At 35.1% G+C, this 15,487-nt stretch overlaps 1 protein-coding gene across 1 annotated transcript in view; it reads right to left on the reverse strand.

The window, feature by feature from the left end:
• Positions 1-15,487, reverse strand: part of LOC118263886 (CD151 antigen) — a 162,599-nt gene that overhangs the window by 81,100 nt on the left and 66,012 nt on the right. The window lies entirely within an intron of this gene.

The raw sequence follows: 15,487 nt of genomic DNA on the forward strand, positions 1-15,487 counted from the left end.
TTCATCAAAATCCGTTAAAGAGATTTAGCGTGATTGACGGATAAATATCCAAACAAACAAGCTTTCACAGATATAGTATAGTATTAACTGAGCGAACAGCCTAACGGGCTACCGGGGCTTCGGCTAAAAAAGCAGGAGTAGAAACGGGGTGGTATTTAGTCAGTAAGAGTCTGACACTGGCCGTGTGTGGTGAGATGGGAGTCCTTGGACGATTTTCTCCCCTCAAAAAAAGTGTGATATAAACGGAGAATCGTATTCTTATAGCAGACATTACACATTAATTGAGTAATGGTTGTTGCAGCGCTTCCTCTCAGAATGGGTCAATAAATAAATAAACGTTCCTTCGTTTTAGTTCGCGTAATTAACGTTACGTGAGTCGAATAACTGTGGTTCATTGAACGAGCTCCGTACTTGTGAGGGAATGGTGTACTTACCTATCTATATTTAGTTGTATGATGTATTTTAACCAACTGCATGGAATGAGTATGAAAAACCAAAGTGTTATTTTCATAGTCAAAGTCAAAGCGTTTAGCGTTGATAAGCGTTTCCAGGAGAATATTCAATATTCAAGAACTCGATTAAGAATTACAAATCGAATAAAAGTGATTGACAAAAACGTAGGTTTCCCTTAAATCTTAAAGCACTTTTTAACGATGCACCGGTGTTCAATACGGTTTATGAGTACTCTTTCAGAATTTATTTGACGAGCCAATTCAGTGCCTAAGTTTAACCGTTTACCCTTTATCATTGATTCACTTTCATCTCCGAAATATCGTATCAAAATTCACACACAACGCAATATAAGCCTTAAGTTTTGTTTATTCATCTTTTCCATATCTCTGTCAGTAGGAACGACATCAATAAAATGGTCGACGTTATCCCAACTTGATTTTATTACGAGATCAAATTGGTCGTCAACAGAAAACTTTTTACAAAGTAACCCTCTTTTATAGACGTTGTTTATTTTGGAAGGATGCCTCTCTATCCTAACTGTAATAAGATTTACTAGGAATGGGGACTTTATTTAATTTAAGTTCGACCTTCTTGAAGAAGCCCTGTCTCGTTGATTGGTTTTTAAGTTCCTATGCCTTTGTGAATGTTGTTTACATCGTAGCGTATAATAATACCTACTGTTTCCTGTATATGTACGATTGTAGTTTGAGCAGGAGTTACACCTTTTATAAAAACTGCCAATTGTATTGGTTCTATAAGGTTCTTCATAAGTTCATTATTGATTACAGAGGTAATCGCTATCGCTGCTACTTCTGAAACTTATCCGTTACTTAAGTTGGTAATACTCTACGAACTCGTGTCTGTACCCTTATCATACAATTTGCTACATGCAATTAGAAGCCAGGGCTTTAAGATCAATAATAAATATACTTAGGAATTTTAAATGAACGTCCTTTCTCTGTTTAAGTTAACGCTAAGTAACTAACGCTAGTTAACTATAAAAATTAAAAAAGAAATCTTCAATCATCATCATCACATACTATTTATTTACAGTAGTTTGAACTTAAAATTTATTCAGACTCCAATTAAATTTTTCTAAGAAAAATAACATACACAGTTATAATAACATATCTAATCAAGGCAGCAATTTCATTTTACAAGTACTACACGGCAATATAACTCTGCTTACATCAAATAAAGTCTTCATTACATTCTTATTTTGGAGATCTGATTGCGTAACGACATACAAAGGGTCGTCAAGGCAACGTGCATACTTTATAAGGATCACAATCATAATGATATGCTTAAACAGATCGGAGACAAAGGCAGATACATTGTACTTACACATATACAAATTACTTTTGTTATTATGTTTTTATTTGATTTAATAAACTCTCCTAAAAATGTTTTGTATGTTGTGTAAACATAGGTAATACAGGTTTTAGTAGGTTCAAATCTTCCCATATTCCTATTACGTATATTAGCATAGATATATTATAAAAGAAAAGAAAATAATCATCCTAGAAACAGCTGATTTTAAGACGATAAAAGAATGTAGTCCAGAGGGACCGATAATGCATGCTGCTTAAAGTGTGTCCTCTGTAATAGGACATTATACTAACGACATGAACTGACTTCGCAAGAAGGCGACTCTCTCGAGGCAATGTGCCGTGTATTGCATCAAATGGCCTTCTCAAGTACCTAGTTTAGAGCAAAAATTGCACAGATGCTAACCTAATTGGAAATTGCTATACGGATATTAGCTAAATGTTTTGAAGAAATTTTATGGATCGTTAAATATAACGGTCCAAGGATCGCTCCTTGGGGAACCCTTTGAATTGGAAGCATTATTCCGAAGTTTTGTTGATGTTTATCCTATTGTTTTACTACAGTTGGCTAGTTTATTTATTTGACATACAGTAAATTAAACTGGCTGAAAGCTCTTCGTTGGTGAATACAAAATGTACATTAATTACCGCATCGAGTAGTTGATTAATACTGTTAATTTACTTTGAGTTTAACTGTATGAAGTCGTGTTTACTATTGGGATATTCGATGCTTTACTATGTGGTGGATTTTATTGTAATATATGTTTTCGGATTTCATTATTGCATTTTAATTGGTCACAATCAAGTTGACATATTTTACCAGTTTGTTTTATTTGCAACTTGTTGTTATTCTGTATACTATTTCCATTTCATATATTGTACGATTGTTTAACACTAACGATATGACCGACAAAAAGTTGGTCTTTGAAAATTGTAATTGCATACAAATATTATGTTCGACCCATGTGTTGCTTCTAATTACAATTTCTGTACCCATTGTATTCAATTGTGTGCTAGCTAATTCAGTTTAACAATTGTGTTAAGTGTCAACGGTAATGCGTTTAAAACTATTTATGAGCCTATTGTTGGCTTTATTTAACTAAGTGAGGTCTCATGTAACTGATTTATTGCCGTTTACAAGTAAATTATTTGTTCATCGATTAACTTTTTCGTTAGTCATTTGCTAAAAGCTTGACTTGTGCAACTCTGTAAAAAAGAGATGGGGGCTAGTTGAAGTTAAAAGAAGACAAAATAAAAGTATTCCCGAATTTCGAACTCTTGGCTCAATCAGGAATTGAACTTGGCGTGATGAGGTTTTCTTTTTTAAAAGTTAAAGTTGGTAAAAGAAAATTACGTGCCCTCCTACGATCGGCAGAGACAGAAACAAGATTGAAACTTTAATCATCTATTTTTAAAACGGCCTGTCTTTTTATCTAAAGCTCTTCCATCAACAACGCTTTACAATTTATTTATATTTCATTTTATCAACTCGTACTTCAAAACACATTTAAGAGACACAAAACTATTCGTATTTTCCTGAAGCGGGCAATCAACTGGGAGATAAGAAATATCTAGAATCTTAAAGTGCCAGATGTCATTTCTAACTGCCTTTTAGCCTAACTTTATGAGAGATTCCTAAATAAAGGGCAATGTTATCTACTTATAACTGTTATAAGTGGAATGTAATGGCCCGTTAAAATAATTTAGCGGGTGGTTTCTAAACTTTATCAGTCCTTATTTGAAGGAGATTACATTGCTTTGATTGTTAATTGCAACTCCAATGAATAATTTGAAATTTTAAACTGTTTCTGAAGGTTTAGATTAGAGATTGAAGTTTGAAAATGTTTTTAATTTTAATTGCGCTACTCATTGAGCGACAGTGTATCATTTAGAAACTTAAAAGTTTTATTAATATGTGTCAGGACCATTTTTTTAAGGAGTCATCCGACGACTTTTCTCGGCAGGGCGAATAAAGTGGCGATGTAGACTCTACTGACTAAAAAACCCCGTTACTACTCCTGTTACAAGCCGGATCCCTGTGTAAACCCGCTAGATAGTCCGCAGTTCCGGATAAGGCATTATAAATAGGCCCCATCTGGTCAAGGACCATACTAAACCGTATATCAAACTAGCGTTAATAACACCAATAAATAACAAAGTGATAATATAAACCCTTTACAAGCTATCAAAAATAACGAGCTAATAAAATAATACTTAGTCACAATTTGAAAGATCATTAATACAATTATGAACGGGCGGAAGGCGACGAAGCGACCGCCCATTCATTACCTACTACTCACCTAAGATTAATTGTGCTACGAACGAAGGTAGAAAGTACTTACGAATCGAAAAAAGTAATCATAACAATAATTACTTGATTAAGTACAATATTTTGGGGTGCTACCGTGAGAAATATATCACCCGTTCACATAAGGGATGGACAATATTGAGGATATTTATTTTCTTATACGCAGTACTTAACTCCTATATAACTTAAGGCAGATCTTATATTGTATTTCTTATTTTGTTAAGTCTAGACGTGACACCTCGAAAGTGTGTATTCCTTTAACATTTTTCTGACTGATGTCTACATTAGGAAGAAAAATAAAAAAATCCAAGAAGCTTTTGTATCCTCTGAATTTTGTATCCACTTCTATGTACATTTTATACGTGGAAATGACGTATTTGCTCCCAACTCCAAAACCTTGATATTTTTTATCTAAGTATTGCTATCTCATATGACAAATTTTTCATTACTTAACTGACTTGACTTAATAAATTTTTATACCACGTCATCATGTCTATTCTGATCCCTCTACACATACGATGAACATGGACATGGTACTACATTTGAACAGACTCAGCACATTTTAGATATTTTACAGTACTTTCCTATATTGCAAACATCTTCAATGCTCCAAATTATGGAAATGTCAGCGGTCGGTGAAGTAGAAAAGTCGTGGGAATGCTAGTTAGAGCAGTTTGCGACGTGTGGGTAGACGTCTATAAAGTGCATGTTACTGACAAGTTTCCTCAGAATCACACAATTTCAACTAAAACTTAGTTAGGTCTGAGGAAAACGTTGCACTTTGCACTTTGAATACTGCTAATTTAAGCGGTACTTTGAGTAGAAAACTAATCGTTTAAATAGTTGACAGCATCTGTCCTTTTCAAGGGCTTATTGTGACATTAATGCCTCTCAATCACAATGACAGATTATCTCATACTAAAATATATCCTACTACAAATTATTCATGCCTATAATTTTGTGCTTGAATGAAAGACAAACTTTCCGTCCAAACATCCATGGAAATACCACGTAAATTAAACCATGTAAATCACATCTAGATTGCTTGTTTCCGAGCGTTTGTTTTTTGTTGGAATGAAAACATTTGGCTCGTTTGGGTTGGAGGCTAACTTTTGTGTGTATTGTTTTTATAACAACGTATGTATGTACGTATAGTAAATTATATCGTTGTTCCAGATAAGGGCCTCCGATAGACCGAGAGTCTGAACAAAAAGGTTTGTTGAATTATACGTATACGTTTGTTTCTTGTTGGAAACAATTTGCCGCTCAGTTACGCCGCCTCCGTATAATTTGTCAGCCGAATGCACTTTTACTCTGTTGCCAAATGATTAAAGCAACCATTAAACGAAGTTTAAATGAAATGCAAACGTATATTGTCTCTGCCTGGTTTTTGTTCTGTGTACTTCCCTCAAGAGACATTATTTATCGTGTCGTAAAACGTTTAACGGTTTCATTATGGTCCTTCATAAAAGTAGATTTTATTCTTCAAAATGATTCACGTGTGTAATGGTTTAACCAAAAAATAAGAGTACTCAGAACAAACATTGAAACAGAAATGTCTAAATATAACATTTTAGTAGACAAGATTGCCTTTTCTGAATTTCACTCAACCAACCTTAAGCCAAGACATTTAACCGTCTTAAATTTTCTTCAAGGCTTAGTCGTCTGTGAAAGAATAAAAGCGTGCAGGATTAGTCTAAGTTGGAGCTGGCATTGCTCCGGTTTCTGAACTTAAAACTAAGCGTCAAATTAAAGAAAACGTAAGGCATCCTCCTTATCGTTTCTAGCAGCGTGTGGAAATTTCTCGAAGGAATTACAGTACTTAGCGCTCCTGCTAGAATGAAGTGGCGAGCTGTCACAGCAAACTATAGTTATGGTCGTAATGTTGAGGAGCTTATTACCGGCTCTGCTTTGTACTCGTACAATAGTGCAGCGACTTTAACACGACTTGTACAAGTTATTGTAACTGAGCTGTAAAAGCAAATGATACGCTGTGGAAATCTACGGATTTGTTTTCATTGCATGGTCGAAATAATATCGTAATGTTTTAAAACTGTTTGTACGTTAGTACCTACACCGAGTAAGCGAATAATACCAAGTGATTTGAACACTGTTTTTCTTTTCAAACAAATAACATTTTCTGCGATTCTTAGGCAAATCGTGTCTTCAGAAATCTTTGTCGATTTTCCGAATGACAAAGCTCTCGCGAATAGAAAGCGTACAATGGGGACGTTAACACTCAAGATAATTTTAAGCCTTTCCCAAAGTTTTTTGCGTGTCCCCCCTGTCTCTGCCAGCCCGTTCCAGAAGATACGTAAATCGGATTAAATATAAGAATTATTTCATTTAAGCACCACTTCATTCATTTTAAGTTTTAAAAGAAAATTAGCGGAATGGCTCCAACAGTTTGAATAATAGCAAAAAAGTCCGCCGTTGATTGAAAATTCAACGAAGATAATTAATATTCTTAATGTTAAGATGTTTTCACAAAGTTTTCAGGGGATCTATCTTTCTTTCCAAACTTTATTCTCGAAACGCAAATTCTTGATCAAAGGCCGAATTATAGGTTTGAGATATTTTAATTTACTTTTGTTTGAGAAAGATTAGGGTTAATTAGGAAGGTTATTTCTGATCTTTATTAGTATTTGCATAATCCGTAGGTAAATGTTCCCATTTTGAGATTAAAGGCATTTCGAGCGGAACGTTTAAGTTAGATTTCATTTTATATCTTTGGTTTTAGGAAATTAAAAGCAATGGTTATTTGTTTTATTATGGCAAATAATAATCAAAAATGCAAAAATATTAAAAATCCAATTTAACAGTAAGCACTTGGATTTACAGTTTAATTGACCTGATCCAGATGCAATGAATGAAAGACTAAAAGACTAAAACTAAAAACTATTCTGGTTACAGATTATTTTAACAAAGAGAGATAGGTAATGGTAAGTATTGTGTTTAACCTATAACCCCACTTTTGACAATTTTCACCGACGTAACGCGTATTCCTGTCGCCGTCTTGTCTAGTGACAACAAGATTTTATTCCTGACCAGAATTAAGACAGGTCTCATTTAGGAATACTAAAAATCTGAATCTGCACAGAACAGTCCATGATACAAAGGGTTTTTTTGAGGGAGGAAAACCATCCTATGACTTTTCTCGTCTTGGGCGAGGCGAGAGGGAGTGTCAGACTCTTACTGACTAAAAACCACCCAGTTCCTACTCGTTCCTACGCCGGAGTCCTGGTAAACCCCGGTGAAGCTGCAAGCTACCTAGCGAGGTAGTCTACAGCTTCGGACCCAAAAGGCTTTTTTTAAGGGGGAAAATCATCCAATTACTTCTCCAACCTTGGGCGAGGCGAGAGGGAGTGTCAGACTTTTACTGACTAAAAATCACCCCGTTCCTACTCCTGCTTTTCGAGCCGGAGCCCCAGTAAACCCGCTAGATAGTCCGCAGCTCCGGATGACTTGGGAATCATAGAGAAGGGCTTTGGTCACCAGTGAACTTGATCTAGCTGATGATGCTGAAAATGAAGATTAGCTAGCCATGATATAATAAAATAGAACTTATTAAAACAATATCCGTATTTCCCTATAACACGAAACTACTTACAAATTCAACGCAAAACGCACCCTTCCTTTGTGGGCTAACGAAATTAAATCAATAATATAATCTTAGGTATAACAAGAAGCTCAGTGAACTGTTCTACATTCAGTCAGGGTCAGTGAGTCTGATCGGAATGATGGTCAGACATTAATTAACCACAGTTATTCACCCACAGGAATTCAATTAGTTAGATAAGGTTGTTAGTCTTTTAATGTATCGTTTAGCCGTTTAATTAAAGTGTTGCCTTGAGTTGAATGAAGTTTCCTTGGTTGTTTAATTTAAAAATTCGCCATTTAAGGTTTAATATGGCATCCTTGCCATAGTTAGTATCAATAACATTAAGGTACGATTCGATCTTGATATCCACGCTATTGTAATGACGAAATTATTGGAGGAAATACAAAGGCTGTGTGACGTCGCCTCTGTCTCATCTGCACTCTGCTCATGATAAAGAGTCCCTCTGTAACTAGAAACTAGTACAGTTTTTCTCTATGCCGTGATATTTAGTTAAGGAAATATAAAGATTACTAGTTTGACTTTCAGTATAATTATTTCATAAGTGTTTACTGTCGTACTCAGAGTTATTTTATGGTTACTTAACCCAGTCCTTAGCAATGATTTTCAGTATAAAATCGTTCCTAAGGAATAGTTTAAATAATAATTAAATGTCTCCGAGTACGGCAGTAAGTATCCTATCCGTAACTCATATTTAATGGACTGCATTTAAAGAAAATATTACATCAAAAGAACTACATAACATTCTACTATACGAGGAATTCTACAAAAACATATTAAAGTGAAATATTAGAGCTCTATTCGCGTGAACCAATAGAATTAATAGTGCTCTACGACTTCAGTCGCAGGCAAGGTCGTCGTATGTATTCTATATATCATACCATGTACATAAACGCGTATATACGGTAGCTAGGAACACATGAGCTCACCGTTAAGGAAAATATTTGTAATATCTGATCTCACGGAGGCAACCGTTTATGTTAATATTTAATGAGTTCAGAATTAGGAAGTCATTATGTACTCAATGAAAACATGAACATTATAGAGTTTCAGTGTGTAATATAATGAACAATTAAGTCAGTTCTATAGATAGATGTAAGTTCTTCTTGTATGCTTAATAAATATTTTGCATGCTCATGATTCCATGAAAAGTGTTGGAAAAACGTGTTGTTGGTTTAAGACCGAGTCTTCTTATTATGTTGTAGAAACTATTAACAAATGGTGAAGGAAAACATCGCGAGGTAATCTGGGCTTATAATTTCTAGATACAAGTTTGAAATTGAGCAAGCATGGTAATTACTGTTCCACGCCTTTGGCCAACAGTGGTCACTTAAAGGCTGATGATGTGATTGATGATTATGTCAAAAAAAAAATCGCTGCTTTACAGTAAAATCATAATATAAAAGCAACTATGTTAGTGTCGAGACACTAGGCATTCCTTTGAAACTTTGAATTCGTATAGGTATTAGGCATAATGGACAGTCATAAATGTGTTTATTTCCACACACATGAAAACTTAGACTAAGTTTACCCAAAAGTAGGATAGTGAACATTGTGGTGTGTTTTGGCAATTTTTTCTCGTTTCAAAAGATCAGTCCCCTATTGTAACTTGATCTTTTTTACTCACAAAAACGTTAACCCTTTTATGTTTTCCCCTTTCTGTCGATTTACGTCAAAAATGGCGATGGAATATTTACTAAAATTGTGGGGAGGACGATAAACAATAATCCCACAAAGACTTATCCCGCTCGATAAATTCAAGGAATTGCTTCCACCTCTATTTGTGAATCCTGGGCGATCGAGTGATTTGTAAATTGAAGTCGAATTGGAGATAATCCTTTGAGGTATATTCGTTTATTTGTCCCAATATCCGTCAAACAATCCCTTACAATGGAGGCAAAATAATATTTACCAGCGGCTGATATCGGCGAACCCATTCAAACACGAAGAGAAAATAGGGTTGGATGCCATCGATAAATCGGTTAGTTCGCCAAAATTATTTACTACTAGCCAGTGTTAATATTTACATTTTAAACTGGAACGTGGTCACGCATTTTTTATGTTACAAAAAATCCATGATAAATAATTCTTGTCACATGTCACATATTTCCATATTTTAGCAAAAATTGTGAGCTCTAAAAGTGCCGTTGGTTTTTTTACATCGTAAAAGTTCATCGTGCTGAATTTTAAAACTTATGACATATACTGACATAAACTGTCTTCTTTACTAAGCCCATGAAGCAAGTCAAATCAATCCAAAGAATAGGGTTTTAAGTGGCTCAGTGAGCAATAAACCAATAGATGACAAGAACACAACTGTCCGGAATGGCGACCGCATCAGACGGGACGCAATATTTGTGGCGGGACAACGGGAATACAAAAAAAGGGAACGCGCACTAGCTTATAAATCTCATCGAGTTAGATAACGCGAAACGAATAGTGGCTCGTGTCACGCCGAATTGTTTTACAGCGAGAAAATGGGGTTGTTTATGTTTTGGAATTACTATAAATATTACTACAGAAGTTAGGGTTTTCGAGTTCAAATAGAATTTGTCGCGAACTTGACATATTGGTGACAAAATGATGTGATGTGTTAAAGTTATTGATGAGGTCTGTGTTAATGGAAATTCGTACAGATTACTTTAATGTAAAGAAAGTTTATCTTTGTTTTTGGTTAAAAATGTTACTATGGATGTGTTTTATTTTCTCTACGGTTTGAAGGCAAAGCGTCATCATATCATCTTAAAAAATCTTTACCTTAATCTATATTTGGTATTTATGTGATCGGTTCTCATTTTGCACTCCTTTGCATGGATTCTTTGTTGTATATATAATTAAAATTAATTTTCCTAACCAAAGAATTTCCAAAGAATAACGAAAAATTCTTTTTCTTCAGAATATTGGAACCCGGAAGAAAGAATGAAAAAATAACAACTAAAATTGAAAAATGGCTCACACAATGTATCAAATTAAATGGCTCCAGTATAAATTTTGAGATAGGAAATTAAATTGTTCGAATTTTTTGTAACAAGCGAATGTGAATGGGAAGAGGGAGAGGAGAGGGAGTAAACAATAGCTGTGAGCCTTATGAATAGTCGCCGAGTGTTGAAAGAATAATTGGCTCTTTTGTTTTTGCCCGGGACATACCTATCCATCAATACATAGACGTGTTTCAATCTCTGTCCGCTTTTGTTTTAATTATTCCGTCAGAATATTAATCTGGATCAACTGGCGACACTGAGTGCACGGTTTTAAATATTACAGGGACAGCTTCGCATAATTTTATGTTTTGTTTATTCACACTCAATTTTACAAAGTAAAAACTTTGTGTTGCGCACCGAACCGAACTTTTCATGTAAAGTTGGTTTTTTATAAGGGTTTTACAGACTCTTTTTACGGTTATCTAAAAGAATAAAAGACAGGAGTGCTCTAAAAAAAGAATAAGGGAAAAATAAAAAATACATTCGTGCACGGTTCTATATGTATAATAGACAAGTACTAGGAGGTAGTGGCGCGCGCATAAAATTTTACTGTCAGCAGACGGCATAAATACACATTAGGGCGCGCAAAGTATCCGTGTCCCAACCTTTAACCTTTAGTTGTCCGTTAGTCGATCCCTCAGGAGAGATGTCGTCTTCGTATGGGGAACGTCAGCGGGGACGCTGGTCGGTTTACGGCCTGTCTCGACCTAACAAGATTCCCGTCGCTCGTTACACCAATTTATTACGCCCTTAGAAGGGATTTATACTTTTTGCGGTAGTTTCGTTCGCTCGGCTGTCTGCAGCACGCGCTCTGGATCCATAACGTATTATCTCAAAGAGTGGCTCATTTTGTATTTCCCAGATGTGGGCGGCATCTGGTGCTGATGTCCTCTGTCCAGCCCGGTCTAGTTGAGCCCCATTCGCGGTCGCAACTAAAAAGCGGTGACGTCGTACTGTGAACTAAGTAATGTCGACCTTATTAGGTCTTGTTTTATGCTCGTAGCAGCTGATGTTTCTGTTAAGTAAAATATGTTTAATTATGTTATGATATGTTTTAATTTTTTTTGTTAATGATATGTTAAACCGTTGTTTTATTGTTTAATCAGGCTTATGTCCAATATTGGGTCTTCTTCATATTATTCTAATAATTTTAGAAAATCAATCAAGTTTCTTATTCATGTCGACGTAAAGAGCATTAAGAAATCATTTACTTATATCCATTAAAATAAATCTTGCAATATCTTATTTCATTTTATAACTTGCTCATAAATCTGGCATGACTGAAATGCTATTAATTAAAATCAGGGTTAGTGTGCAACGGGTACACAGTGGACAGCTATGAAGTGCTGGGGGAAAGTTTTTCAGTGGTTTCAGGAAGTTGGCGACGCGCCACGACGGGACTTGTCGCACGACGCGCCCCAGGGTTGTCATATCCAAATAAAAAAATAAAACAGAAAAGCATATGAATCGTTGCAAAGACAAAAATGGAATGGAGGAACGTGCACGAGCATTTTTTTGTCGAAAATAGGCACTCCTCTGTAACGGTTCGTGTGTTTTTATGAAAAGAAATAGCGCTGGCCTTTTTAAAGAATTAAAGAGACTGTTAGAATCACGGTCAATTTCTTAACTTTTCAGTTGACGAATTTAAGGGAGCAAATTTATTTTTCCTTGTTGGTTGTGCCTTGGTGTGAAATTAGCGCGTATTTCATCACTGTGAAATGAAGTTCCTTGTAAGTGCTTAGGTATGCAGAGCGTGTTTCACCGGCATCTGCTACTCGGAACAGATTGAGTAATTAGCATAATCCCGACATTTTTGATACATAGCCTCGGGTTAAAGGAAACTGGAGCGCCATGGAGTGCTGTGACAACCCTAGCGTGACGCGGCGATATCGCGGGTGACGTCACAGTTTTATGTGCGTCTCATGGAATACGAATCAGGATTTATATACTGGAGAATAAAGTAAATTAATTACCACGCATAATGGTTTACTGGAGGACTACAATTCAGCATTGGCGTAATTTGTGTCCAGAGCTCGAAATTGCCAGTTAAATAATCATGCAGGGATTGCCAGTGCGATGATTAAACACGCTATTCAATTATGGAACAGAAGATTTAACAGTCCGGAATTCATATTTAGCAGGATTCCGTTTGGATTTATGTTAATAATTTATATAGAGTTGATTTTTATTGCAGAGTGTGCGGTAACCACCATTAGCAAGCTGTTTATATAAAATTATTTTATCAACAAGCTGCGGTTTCTATTGTTGCTCAAAAGCGGCATTCCTTGCGGGAAGGCGCCACATGACGCCGTTTGCCTTTGTCTAGTCGCTTTGTAACAACCTTTCCGGTGCATTACTTTCCAAGGTTTATTTTATGGAAAATAAATAATGTTCTCTTTCTCTCCATTCTGTTTTATTTCGTTGTGTGATTCATGAATTTTCAGCAGTAAAATGTTTCACTTGACTTATAAATACGTAGCAGATATTTAACAAAATAGAAATGATGTCATAGAAGTAACAAAAACTGAAAGCTTCATTTGGTAAAATACACACAAAAATTATACTAAACTTAGTTACTTATTGGCTCGAACCAAGAGTTCGATCATTTTAATTAAGAGCCAATAACTTGATTAAATAACGAGGAACGTCTAGACTAATAAACCTAACAATAAAAGACCCTTAGAATATCTTCTAGAAATATAAACACGGCCTTATATTCCAAAATATTAGATCGTCAAACAATACGCGGCTTTTGATCTAACAATGACCTTCATTTTCATATTTCCCTACAATGGCGGAACGGTTAAGAGTGCTTATGCGAATATGAATAGCTTTCACCTTTTCATAGGAGATATTGTAAGGGAAAATGGTTCCTTCCATTGTAATAATAATGACTAAAATATCGTAAAACGATAACATACCGATTTGACTAATAGATAGATGTAGATAAAGTAATATTGGCAAAGTATGGCAATTATAGTTTCCGAGTTCAATGACCGAATAATTTGTTCGAGATCACTGATTGCGATTGTCTCTGTCTAGACTTCAATGCTTTCTTTGTATGTATTCTGTAGTATATTTTCTTTCAAAGAAACATACATATGAAAGATAAAGGATTTCATGTTTATAATTCAAGCTATTCTAAATATCTTATTGTAGTACTCAGAGTATTATTGCAATATTTCAAAATGGCTGTCTTTAAGTGATAACAGTGTTGACAACTTTAAGAACTTCCCCGTAATCGGTTTTAACTGAAAAGTACAAGCAGACACTGAGTTTAAATAAATATTAAAAATATTAGATATTCCCGCGTGATTCATATTTTTGTTTTTAATTAATATTATTAAAAAAAATATTTCTTTACTAATTAACAATCTTTCATTGGTTGTCAAATCAGATATGGTCAGGGTGATTTAGATTAACTGTTGGTAACACTACCACAGGCAAATAAAAGGTAAACTGTCAAGGTCTGTCATCAAAACTGTCACTGTCAAGTCAAACAAAGCATCGTGTTGGCGCGCCAGCGAATTTTTGTTTTTCTTGATAAGTTGTTGAGATTGTTGTGAGAACAAATAACTTATTATTACGTCGAGTTCGTGTCCAGTAGAGTCTTCGGATTCCTGCACGAACAAGATATATTTTTGAAGACTATTGTTGCATTGTTTCTGTGGTAGTGGTGTGAATTGAATCAAACTTAAATAGAAAATCAAAGAAAATAAAAACCCCACAAAATAAATATATCATTTTTATTTCCTTGGAGAATATGACATTTCCCCTCTTTTATCTCCAATTTTTGCTATCATACAACTTATTTTTATGCGCAACGGCTGTCCATAGAAATATAGGCATTCTCCTTTCAATACAAAATCGTTACTAAGGAATAGTTTAAATAATCTTTAAATGAGTGCGGTTGTTAGTCTACCTTTAATATCAGTGTCTATAGTATAGATAAATAAAGTCACGTTTCCATTTAAATGTTTATACGAAGTAACAAAATGTTATTTTGTTTCCCAATATCACGTATAATCGTTCTAATACATCATACTCACGTTAACAAAAAAACAATAGAAAACAAAAGTCCGGAGCTGAAGTCTGGAAATCATTTGTCATCCGATTTATACGCGCATGATGAAAATAGAATGGGGGCTGAGCGTTACGTAACACGACCAACAGGCCAGTATTTCCTTTGACGAAATGGCTTTTAAAAAAAAGGTAACTTTTGGCAAACGCTCTGAAGAATCCTCAGTGTAGAACGCTTTACCGGAAATTAGGGTCTCCTTACTGTAGATTGCTCAAAGTGATAACAAGTAAAAGGTTACTGCGAGTTGAATCGAATGAGGTTGGAAATAATTTACGTAGATGGCGCTTGTATCGTCTTAAAGGAAAAAAGAATTGCTTTTATCCCTTTGCCGAGTGGGCGGATCTTGTAACGTTTTCAGAAAGGTTTCAGGTTGGATCGTCGCTATTAATATGTTATCCTACTTTAATCGTATTTGAACCGAAACAGGCATTTGTTTATGTTCGCGATTCTGATAAAATACATACATAAGCGCTCCGAAGTGTTTTTATGTACAGGTTGATGTTGAAAGCGGCTGATGGTTTTATGTTTGCATTATTTATTCAAGGATTTCGTTTTGTAAGGAATAAACGGCTGCCGCTTGGTTAATTTATGGGAGTTAACTCGTTTTGTTTGTATCACGGTTTTCTTTTATAAATAAGTATTGCCAAGATAAAAAAAAAGTTTCTTGGAACTGAAACTAGAACTGTACGATAACATTGTATGCTCGTACGTACTCTC

The sequence above is a fragment of the Spodoptera frugiperda genome, chromosome 27 (genome assembly GCF_023101765.2).
Source record: "Spodoptera frugiperda isolate SF20-4 chromosome 27, AGI-APGP_CSIRO_Sfru_2.0, whole genome shotgun sequence".
Classification (NCBI taxonomy): Eukaryota; Metazoa; Arthropoda; class Insecta; order Lepidoptera; family Noctuidae; genus Spodoptera; species Spodoptera frugiperda.